Below are 12,436 nucleotides of genomic sequence, written 5' to 3'. Positions count from 1 at the left end.
CTTCGACTTGAACTCAAAACCCATTTTGTTGTCCCTTTTCCATAAGCTAAATCCTCCTTTTTCTGACCACCTTTCCAAAGTCCGACGCCTTTTTAGAGCCACCCAATCCAAAGCAAAAGAGATTTCCCTAACCGACCCATCATCACAAGAACGAGACATATAATGAATTTCTTCCCTTACCCTTTTCCTCGGCCAACCACCCGTGTAACCCGAGCTTAACATTTGCGGCTCATTGAGGAGTTGATCTTGCGATGCCGGAGAATTTGGAGGGTCAAACTCCATTGTCGGCATGTGGGGAAAAGCCGGCTCAAAGAACGGTTCCCTACACGGCAAAGGCTCCGGGAAAACCCTTGAAGTAGCTCTGTTATTTGTGAGTGAGTGTACGAGCCTACGACCTGCTTCAATAATATTTCTAGCATAAGGTAAAATAGCAGAATTAGGTGAGGAGATGCGCGTTACCCTTGGTTGAGGGGGCTCAAGCAGAAATTGCGATGGCGGCGGAACACTAGTCGGTGGCGGCGAAGCCAAACCATTATTAGCAACATCCTGTAGCAAACCTGTTGATGCTGCATAGCTTAAGTGCGTAAAAGGCGTTGCTGCCCATTCCGAAATTCCCAGCGTGTTGAACAGATTCGAGCCCTGCCCGTCTTGTTGATTCTGTCGACCACCTGCCCCTGAAGACTCCCCCACCTCAAAGGTGGAGTTTGCGAACCTGTTTTGCGGTAACGGTGGGGGAAGTTCGACCCTATGTTGGTGATGGGCTGGGCTCCATCTTGGCGGTGACCCTGTTGAGATATGTAACCAGCCACCAAGACAAGTCATGGCTGGTTCTTCACCTTCGCTTGGGCCTCTTCTGGGCCCTTGTTGCTGCCGCGGATAAAATTGGGCATAGGGATCACCCTGCAGCCCATAGTGGTGGCTTGGAGAAGGCGTTAGATTTGGAGTAAAATCCACATCTCCGTAATCTTGTGAATCCACCTCCGGATCGTCATTACCCGAATAATACACCTCCGTATCATTATAGGTGAAGATTGGTCAAACTCCTAACCTGTGAGATCATTATCTCTTTGTCGACGCATCTCCGCATATAGGTCCTCAGGTTCCTCTAGCCGTCGAAGATTTGCGGCCGTATTCCTGAAAATGTACCTATTCGGCAGCCCACGAATCATACTAGTATAATATGGTTGGTCCATGGGACCATACAAAATGCGAAGGCCGCTTTGCTCCCTCGCTGCCATCCTCTGTCGAAGCCTTCTTCTCGCAACTTGAGAAGTTAAGTTGCATCTTCTGGTTGAATGTCCTACTAATCCGCACTGCTTGCAGAACTTGAAGATACCTTCGTATCTAAAGTGAACCCACACCACCTTCTCCTCCGAGACAGGGATAAAACATCCCGAAATTAAAGGTTGCGAGAGATCAATCACCATCCTCGCACGGAGTTCAGAAAAGCGTGGTGCACGATCACTCACTTGATCCAACATATCTATGTGCCCTATACGCTCAAAGATACGACGAGCCCATTGAGAAGTTAAAAAAGGAAAAGGTAAACCATAAACCCTTACCCAAATATGAGCCATAGAGAACTCGATGTGTTGAGGGACATCGATAGGTTGGTATCTTCTGAAAACAATCACCCTTCCATCGAAAATCGCAGTGTTCTCCCTAATGATTCCTTGGCGATCAAGAGGTTCCTTGCACTCAAACTGAAAATAAATTCCTATTTTGTGGACCCTTATATCACCTCGTCGAACCCACCTCGAGTTAACAATGTGTTGGACATACTCCACAGGTGGTGGATTATGTCCTATAAAGCTGCCAATTACACACCATAAATAATTTATGCGGTCATGTGATTGGTTATTTTTAGACGAGGGAATTAAATCCCCCATCCTAAACACTGAGTCGTTGTTATTATTCTCCATTATCAGAGAATTATTACTAGAGAACAAGAAAGAAGAATAAAATAGCAGGAGAAGTAATTAGAAAAGTTGTCGTTTGTGGGAATATACTCTTTGCAGCAATATACCCAGAGCATTTATAGAAGGAACAACGTCTCTTCAGTTCTTGCTCCTCGATTGCATGCACGACAGATGTAATAAATGCTCAGCACGCACAGAACAATTAATTAACTTGAGTCCGGGGCTCTAGAAATGTAGCAGACAAATTTAGCTAACTTGATTGGTGATTCTTGTGGTGAAGAAAATTATGCAGGCTTTAATCCTCCAGAAAATCGAAGAGGAGATATGGAAAGGCTTTTGCCTTTGCAAATAAAGCAAGGAAGCTTCAGAGATTGGAGAAGAATGAAATGGTCAATAGAATTGCATGCATTAGCTCTTTGACCAAGGAAAAGAACTCACAACTTAGTGAGAGAGGCTCTCAAATTTTTAGAGAGAGAAAAAACTGTTTTATGATAGTTGAAGAGAAACTCTCTATCTTTTTAAGTGTTACAGAGTACATTTATTTTAAAAATCGGCTATATCATTTATTTGTAATAATAACAAAACTAGGTAGAAAAATTGTGCAAACTAATCCTACACATATTAGCAATATCATGAGCCTTTGCAACCTGTTCCCTTCCAACTTTTCAGAAAATGCAATTCTTCAAACCTTGCCCTTCATGAATTAGGGTCCCAATCGTCCAAAGAAGTCTATGCTTTCTTTGTTTGGGGTTTTGGAGCAATTGGACAATAGCTAAAGAGTCTGTACAAACCATAACTCTGTCATAACTCTTCAGCCTCACCCATAGGATGACTTTTAAACACGCTAAAAGTTCTGCTTGTAATGGTGAGTGTGTTTTTCCAAAGGTGCCTCCCCCCACTAAAAATGTAGATTGGTCCACATAGTATGTGCATCCCATTTCTGCATTTCTCGTACTATTCTTCCAGGATCCATCAACCATCACAATCATATTCAAACGTACATCTTGTGGATTATTTAAAATGATATCCCCTTCATTACCAATATCCATCCTTGCAAGACCCGGGGGTACATCATTGACACCCACATCTCGAGTAGTAATCGAGCTTCTTAAATCAACCCTTTTCCAAACAGCTAAGCATTCCCTAGCTAGCATTGGTATAATTATTTATGAATAAGTCCACCAAATAACCACCATTGTTATTAAATACCCTTCCGTTCCTTGTCAACCAAAGGCTCCAAAGAACACTCCCAAATATACTAATTCATTCACTATGTCAACCTTCCTCGCTATGAAACAACACGATATATTTTTGAATCTTGTGTCGCATGCAGCGGAATATATTCATCAAGTTCAGAGAAAATATGCAAAGGGAAAGTCTTCCAAACATACTTTGCAAAAGAGCAACCCATAAATAAATGTTGAGCATCTTCCAGCTCCATACCACTGCACAAGAATCACACAGAACCTCGACCTCCAATCCTCTACAAACTAAGTTTGACTTTACAGATGTAGTAAATATTTCAAGCATCCCACACTTAAGCCCCACCGTGATCATACACTTAAGCATGGTGGCGTCCAAAGGAAAGGGAGATAGAGCAAAAGTGACGCCAACAAGTTTTAGGAACTTGTAAACCGTTCATAGGGTGAAGGTTACACCCCTTCACGATCCATGATATCGCTAACTCCATAGTGGCCAGGAACCATGACTGGATATTCGGGGATGAAGGTACAAATCCAACTTAAAAGAGATTGAATCTGCCCTAAAAATAGGCCTCTACTTTATTCTTCTCATATTCATGTACGCTTTTTGACTAACATACAATCAATATATTAACCCTAAACATGTTTAATCTATCTTGGTTGAATATTAATGCACAAACAAAAATATTATTGGCGATCACTTGAATTATAATCATATTAGACTAAACAAGATTATTAATTATCTTATTAAGCGTGATTACAAGTACAAATTCCCTTTAAACATTCATAAAAGGCGTGATCAAGCAATAACAAGCAACAATAATAATCAAGAAACAATATAACAATCACCATCAAACTAATAATGTTCTCAACATATTAATATTAGCAAGATCCTAGGCATGATACTAACAAGTTAATAACAAACCCTAGCATATCACTAAACAATAAATATTAAAGCTTTAGTCATAACATGATACTAACAAGATATTAAGAAAAAATAGAAACATACATGATATTAGAAATCTTAGTTATTACCCTAAACATGATACTAGGAAGCAATAAAACATCCTAACATGATACTAGGAATAATTAAAATAATAAAAGCGTGATTTCTATATCAAAAAGAATAATTAGATTACTTATATTACTTCGATGCCTCGTATCTCTTTCTAATAACAAAATACACGCATTAGTAACTTCAAGGAAAATATTAAATCAAACAATTAAATTAAATAATTAAAATAGTGATTTGGGACCAAACCCTCAGAAATTATCAACCTTTTAAGTCTACGGCGAAGGCAACTTCAAACTTGGCTAGCTAGGTGTGCCTAGAACTTGTGAATGTGGAATTTTGTAAAAGGGCGGGGGGGGGGGGGGGGGGGGTTAGAAAAAGAATAGAGAGAGATTAAGCTTCTAGCTTTAGAGAGAAGAGAGATTGTGGATGATTGTGAATTGTATATGAATGAGGACGGGGAGATACGACCCATATTTATAAGAAAATAGTCCGGAATCGATAGAAACAAATCAGAATTTGGAACGAAATAAATTAAAACATGTAATCCCCCGTATTTTTAAATATATTATTAATGAAATTATATTTTATTCATAATAGTTATTTGTATTTTTTTCGGATTTAATTTCAAAAGTTTCAAATTATTTTTGGGTTTGATGAACGATTTTATTACAAAGAACTTTTTATGAACCTTTCTTCACTAATTTATATCCAGCAAACAAACCAAACCCACTTTCTTTTCTTAATTGGCCCATTAATTTTATGAGGCCCAATCTTAAAACTAACCCTACACCACTCTCTCTCTTATAAATACCCCATACATCCCCAAAATTTCCCCACACAAAAGGTTAGTTTTATTTCCTTTCTCTTTTGTTTTATTAATTTGTGTAATTATAATTATTTATGGGTTTTGATTTTATTGTTTGAATCAATTTAATTGGTATCAAATTGTATTTTGATGATTCAACTTTATAATTTCAGATTTTATAAATGTTATAATTTTCAGATTTTGTAAATTTAATAACCTAGGGTTTTTAATTATTGAAAATCATGATTTTAGGGTTTTTATGAACAATTGATTTAGGGCTTTTATAGTAATGATGTTTTGAAATTTTGGTGATTATACTACTAATTAGTTTCCAGATTATTTTGAACACGTAAATTCGTATTTTAATGTTTAGATTTCGGTTCGTTAATATTAATCCCGTTTTAATCCCGATCAGGTTCTGAACTCATCCGATTTTGACAAAAAAGTAGTGATTTCCATGTGGAAACGATGTTTTAAGAAAGACTCACTACCTTTGGTAGTGAGCACCACCCTCTCGTGGCCAAATTCTGCCTCTAAATATGATTTTCGGGCAGTTTTTCATTTTTAACGAAGTTTTTTTATTTTTAAAATTTTATCCTTGAGTTTGATTAATAAAATTAATTATGTTTAAAGTTAATTAAGCATATAAATATGTGTTTTTTTATTTTAATAAGTTTTTCATCATATTATATTGTTGGAAATTACTTGGGATAGTAATATTAATTGTTGGTTGTTTTCTAGGAAGTGATTATTCCCTAGGAGAATTTTAAGTGATTAAAAGTGGCTCAAAAGGATTGTTTGTATGAGGTACGTACATGTCTACTTCGTTGTAAGTAGTAATGTTTAGGTACCAAAGAAAAGAACTTAGTTTCATGATTAGAGAACACTTGGATGAAAATTGTTTGGTTATACATTTAATTAATTCATGTGCTTATGTTTATGAGACATGTTTTGGTGAATTGATTATGTTTGTATGGAATTATGGATGCAAACATGTTGAATTATTGGATTAATTGTTTGTATAATTATTACCTTATATTATTATTGTATAATTGGATATTCATATGCTTGAGTGTATGTATATATGATTGACGTATATAATTTTATGATATGATCTGATTTAATTGTCTTGCTACTATTGTTATATTGAATGATTGTGTTATATTTCTGGGGTTTTTTTTAATGTTATTGCTATAGGGAGTATTGTTCTTGAGGTTTTAGGATTATTAATGCAGAGTATTATTTTTGGGTTGAGATATGATTATATTTGGGTTATTAGTATGTGCTTTAAGAGTTGAGACATTATGAATCGAATTGTTATGTTGTTTGGGAACATGTGCCAATATTGAGATATTATAAATTAATTTGTGAATGGTTATTTGATCAATGTGTGAGATCAAAAGGTTGAGAATTATTTATTTTGTTATGGGTTTGAGGCTCGGCGTTATAGACCTTAGTCCTTGGCATGTTGGTAATGAGACAATGATCATGAGTTAAGAATGAGGTACAATCTTTATTATTTATTTTTCTATGGTCCCCTACAGTGGGAATTGACCCGTATGTGGTCTGGTTCAAGGTGTTTTCTAGTTATTGGGAGTATTCAAGTTTTTATACTTGTTGGTTTTATTCGAATTACCCATGTCCAAGGCTAGGTATAGAACAATGAGCATGGCACACTTACGGGATAAAGAGTTGAGTAAAGGTTTGTATTATTATTCGAGGTTGAGTTGATAAAGGTTATTTTCAGAGTACAATGTGTTATGTAGTTTTGAACTACATTATTTAATTGAGCTAGTAATGTTGATTATCCTAGACTAACTTTGTGAGAATGGAGTCGCGCCCATTCTTGCATCGCGCTAAACTTTTATTTCAAATGGTCATTTGGGACCTGGATTGGACAACCTGGTCTATTGCTTACTCCAAACTAAATTAAATTAATTAAATTGAATATGATGAGTCAAGTGTTTGGAATTTAGTAAGTATGTTGAGTCAATTAAATTGTCTAAGTGTGGAGTCTTGATTAATGAATTCGTGTTGTATGTTTATTTACTTTAATTAATTGAGCATGCTAGGTTTGGTATGTTGTAGCTTGTATGTACTCAGCTTTGCTGATTGCGTGCTTTTGTGTGTGTTTTCTTTTGGTCATGGCCTTCGCCTTTCAATGACCCTGTGATGATCCAATTATTACACTTGTATTATTGGGGAGCAGTATTGCACAGGTTAGCTTGATGATGTGCAGTTCGGGATTTGACAATCGCATTGTCAAGGGATGGTGTGATTGAGTGTATTCGTTCTTTGAAATTATTTATGCTTTGCAATTTCATTTATGTTTTGGATTTTTAATATTGGTTTGGTTTTAAATAAGGGCCTTATATGGTTCCAATTTGTAAGCTTTGACTTATTCGTTTTCTAAATTGTGTTATTTTAAATACTTAAGTTTGTTTTTCCGCTGCGATACTTTGATAAAGCCTTAACGTTTTAATACGTGGCGGTAACATGTCAATGGTTCTCCACTATTTTATTTAAAGTAAGTGGTTTGAAAAAGGGAGAATTATTGGGGTGTTACAAAGTGGTATCTGGGAGCTTAGGTTCGATTTAATTACCACCAAATTTAATTTAAAGTTTTTAGGCGCCTAACGTTTTAAATCTAATGAGTTTATTCGACTACCTTATTTAAAGTTAACTTAGATTTTCAAAAATTATTCTATTCTAATATATTTATTTCGGCATTTAATAAAAAAAGTTTATTTATTTGTTTTATATATTTTCAAAGTATTTTTGTTATTTTGAAATAAAATGAATTTAATTATTTATTTTTATTCCTAACTTGTGTGCTTATTTTGCTTATCGGTGAGATTTGGGTAGCATTAGAAAGGGCGTATAGAATAGATTATTTATTTCTTTATGCATTGTAATTAATTACTTAATGCTTTTATATTGTATGAAGTGATCATGCAAGTTATTTAATTGTGTATGTTCATGTAATGGTGCAAACTTGAGTGATCACTTAGTATCATGTTTAAGGATTAAAGCATGTCATATGGAATGGAATGGAATGAGATTCTTTGTGTAATGTGAAATGTTTAAATGATTTAATTTATTTGTGTGAAGCATGTAATTATGTGTCTACTAATGTGTGTTAATTTAATGATGTTATGCACTTGATGCATGAATTTTGGTGGAATTGAATCAAGGGAATTATTTTATTTAATTTTCGTGTGCGTAGGAATGATTAAAAATAAATAATCATTTCCTTTGAAAGTGACTTATTAGGGGCGATTGTGTGGCCGTGTCCACCTTTCTACCTTAATATATATATTTGATGATTATGAATGTGATTTATTAAGCAAGAAGAGTTTTTTTCGCGCTGATGTCAGCCTAAGAGTGTGTTACATTTCTAGGTAGAGAAGGAGGATGGCTAACAATGATGCTTTAGCTGCTGCTATTAGGACTAGTTGAACCAAATTCGATTGACTTGCTTATTAGTTTGCCTACTAGTGAGGTTGTGAGGTGCACCAAGATACATAAGGGTTTACCTTTGAGGATTGGAGAGACTGATTTTCCATCTGATCTTATAGAATTTGAGTTGGATGACCTTGATGTCATTTTGGGAATAGATTGGTTAGCCACTTATAAGCTAATATAAGATTGATTGTGAGATAAAGAATGTTTACTTAAGGAGTTCTTTGGGGGAGATTGTGTATTACAGACGTTTTGGGAAACCAAATGGTATTGGGATTATTTCTGCGTTAAAGTTGTCAAAACTTGTACGTAAGGGGCATCCTTTGTTCTTTTGTTGTGTGCAAGACTTGAAAATGAGTAGTAAGTGAATGTGGAAGATGTGCCAATTGTGAATGAGTTTTGGATGTATTTTGTGAAGAAGAAATATGGGAGCATGAGATTGTGGATCGATTATAGAGAGTTGAAATAATGTCACAATAAAGAATAAGTACCCACTACCCAAGATCGATGATTTGTTTGATCAATTGAAGGGAGCTAGTGTGTTTTTCAAGATTGATTTACGTTCGGGGTATCATCAATTAAGAGTGGCTGATAAGGATATACCTAAGACTGCTTTTAGGATTAGATATGGGCACTACGAGTTTACAGTTTTGTCTTTTGAGTTGACCAATGCACTTGCAATTTTTATAGACTTGATGAATCGAGTATTCCATGAACAAGTTTGTAGTTGTTTTTATTGATGATATTTTGGTATACTCGAAAAGTGAGGAAAACATGAGCCATTGGGAGGCCGAGGATGATATGAGAAAGAGATAACCTAAGTTGTTTAATGAGGTGAGTTACGAGGGCGTAACTCCTGTTCTTTAAGGGGGGTAGAATGCGTATAATTTCACGCTTTTTACCCTATTTTATGCTATTTTATGGTGTTTTCATGCTTTTCATAGCGATTTTATTTGTTTACGCATCTAGTGAAGTGCGTAAATTGGAATGGTGATAAAGTATTAGTGTCGATATTATGACACAATTGGGATATAATTTTGTAATTTTTGAAATGGCTTTATGCAAAAGTTTTGCAATTTATGGGATTTTGTGCTAAGTTTCGGGACGAAACTTCTTTTAAGAGGGGTAGATTGTAATCCCCCGTATTTTTAAATATATTATTAATGAAATTATATTTTATTCATAATAGTTATTTGTATTTTTTTCGGATTTAATTTCAAAAGTTTCAAATTATTTTTGGGTTTGATGAACGATTTTATTACAAAGAACTTTTTATGAACCTTTCTTCACTAATTTATATCCAGCAAACAAACCAAACCCACTTTCTTTTCTTAATTGGCCCATTAATTTTATGAGGCCCAATCTTAAAACTAACCCTACACCACTCTCTCTCTTATAAATACCCCATACATCCCCAAAATTTCCCCACACAAAAGGTTAGTTTTATTTCCTTTCTCTTTTGTTTTATTAATTTGTGTAATTATAATTATTTATGGGTTTTGATTTTATTGTTTGAATCAATTTAATTGGTATCAAATTGTATTTTGATGATTCAACTTTATAATTTCAGATTTTATAAATGTTATAATTTTCAGATTTTGTAAATTTAATAACCTAGGGTTTTTAATTATTGAAAATCATGATTTTAGGGTTTTTATGAACAATTGATTTAGGGCTTTTATAGTAATGATGTTTTGAAATTTTGGTGATTATACTACTAATTAGTTTCCAGATTATTTTGAACACGTAAATTCGTATTTTAATGTTTAGATTTCGGTTCGTTAATATTAATCCCGTTTTAATCCCGATCAGGTTCTGAACTCATCCGATTTTGACAAAAAAGTAGTGTTTTCCATGTGGAAACGATGTTTTAAAAAAGACTCACTACCTTTGGTAGTGAGCACCACCCTCTCGTGGCCAAATTCTGCCTCTAAATATGATTTTCGGGCAGTTTTTCATTTTTAACGAAGTTTTTTTATTTTTAAAATTTTATCCTTGAGTTTGATTAATAAAATTAATTATGTTTAAAGTTAATTAAGCATATAAATATGTGTTTTTTTATTTTAATAAGTTTTTCATCATATTATATTGTTGGAAATTACTTGGGATAGTAATATTAATTGTTGGTTGTTTTCTAGGAAGTGATTATTCCCTAGAAGAATTTTAAGTGATTAAAAGTGGCTCAAAAGGATTGTTTGTATGAGGTACGTACATGTCTACTTCGTTGTAAGTAGTAATGTTTAGGTACCAAAGAAAAGAACTTAGTTTCATGATTAGAGAACACTTGGATGAAAATTGTTTGGTTATACATTTAATTAATTCATGTGCTTATGTTTATGAGACATGTTTTGGTGAATTGATTATGTTTGTATGGAATTATGGATGCAAACATGTTGAATTATTGGATTAATTGTTTGTATAATTATTACCTTATATTATTATTGTATAATTGGATATTCATATGCTTGAGTGTATGTATATATGATTGACGTATATAATTTTATGATATGATCTGATTTAATTGTCTTGCTACTATTGTTATATTGAATGATTGTGTTATATTTCTGGGGTTTTTTTTAATGTTATTGCTATAGGGAGTATTGTTCTTGAGGTTTTAGGATTATTAATGCAGAGTATTATTTTTGGGTTGAGATATGATTATATTTGGGTTATTAGTATGTGCTTTAAGAGTTGAGACATTATGAATCGAATTGTTATGTTGTTTGGGAACATGTGCCAATATTGAGATATTATAAATTAATTTGTGAATGGTTATTTGATCAATGTGTGAGATCAAAAGGTTGAGAATTATTTATTTTGTTATGGGTTTGAGGCTCGGCGTTATAGACCTTAGTCCTTGGCATGTTGGTAATGAGACAATGATCATGAGTTAAGAATGAGGTACAATCTTTATTATTTATTTTTCTATGGTCCCCTACAGTGGGAATTGACCCGTATGTGGTCTGGTTCAAGGTGTTTTCTAGTTATTGGGAGTATTCAAGTTTTTATACTTGTTGGTTTTATTCGAATTACCCATGTCCAAGGCTAGGTATAGAACAATGAGCATGGCACACTTACGGGATAAAGAGTTGAGTAAAGGTTTGTATTATTATTCGAGGTTGAGTTGATAAAGGTTATTTTCAGAGTACAATGTGTTATGTAGTTTTGAACTACATTATTTAATTGAGCTAGTAATGTTGATTATCCTAGACTAACTTTGTGAGAATGGAGTCGCGCCCATTCTTGCATCGCGCTAAACTTTTATTTCAAATGGTCATTTGGGACCTGGATTGGACAACCTGGTCTATTGCTTACTCCAAACTAAATTAAATTAATTAAATTGAATATGATGAGTCAAGTGTTTGGAATTTAGTAAGTATGTTGAGTCAATTAAATTGTCTAAGTGTGGAGTCTTGATTAATGAATTCGTGTTGTATGTTTATTTACTTTAATTAATTGAGCATGCTAGGTTTGGTATGTTGTAGCTTGTATGTACTCAGCTTTGCTGATTGCGTGCTTTTGTGTGTGTTTTCTTTTGGTCATGGCCTTCGCCTTTCAATGACCCTGTGATGATCCAATTATTACACTTGTATTATTGGGGAGCAGTATTGCACAGGTTAGCTTGATGATGTGCAGTTCGGGATTTGACAATCGCATTGTCAAGGGATGGTGTGATTGAGTGTATTCGTTCTTTGAAATTATTTATGCTTTGCAATTTCATTTATGTTTTGGATTTTTAATATTGGTTTGGTTTTAAATAAGGGCCTTATATGGTTCCAATTTGTAAGCTTTGACTTATTCGTTTTCTAAATTGTGTTATTTTAAATACTTAAGTTTGTTTTTCCGCTGCGATACTTTGATAAAGCCTTAACGTTTTAATACGTGGCGGTAACATGTCAATGGTTCTCCACTATTTTATTTAAAGTAAGTGGTTTGAAAAAGGGAGAATTATTGGGGTGTTACAAAACAGCTAATGTCGCGAGAGACAGAGCCTGTCGCCATGCGACGGGAATCACGCATGGCGACAAGCCCT

Source organism: Chenopodium album, chromosome 3, assembly GCF_948465745.1.
Source record: "Chenopodium album chromosome 3, dcCheAlbu1.1, whole genome shotgun sequence".
Taxonomy (NCBI): domain Eukaryota; kingdom Viridiplantae; phylum Streptophyta; class Magnoliopsida; order Caryophyllales; family Amaranthaceae; genus Chenopodium; species Chenopodium album.
Note: the sequence above shows the minus strand (reverse complement) of the source record.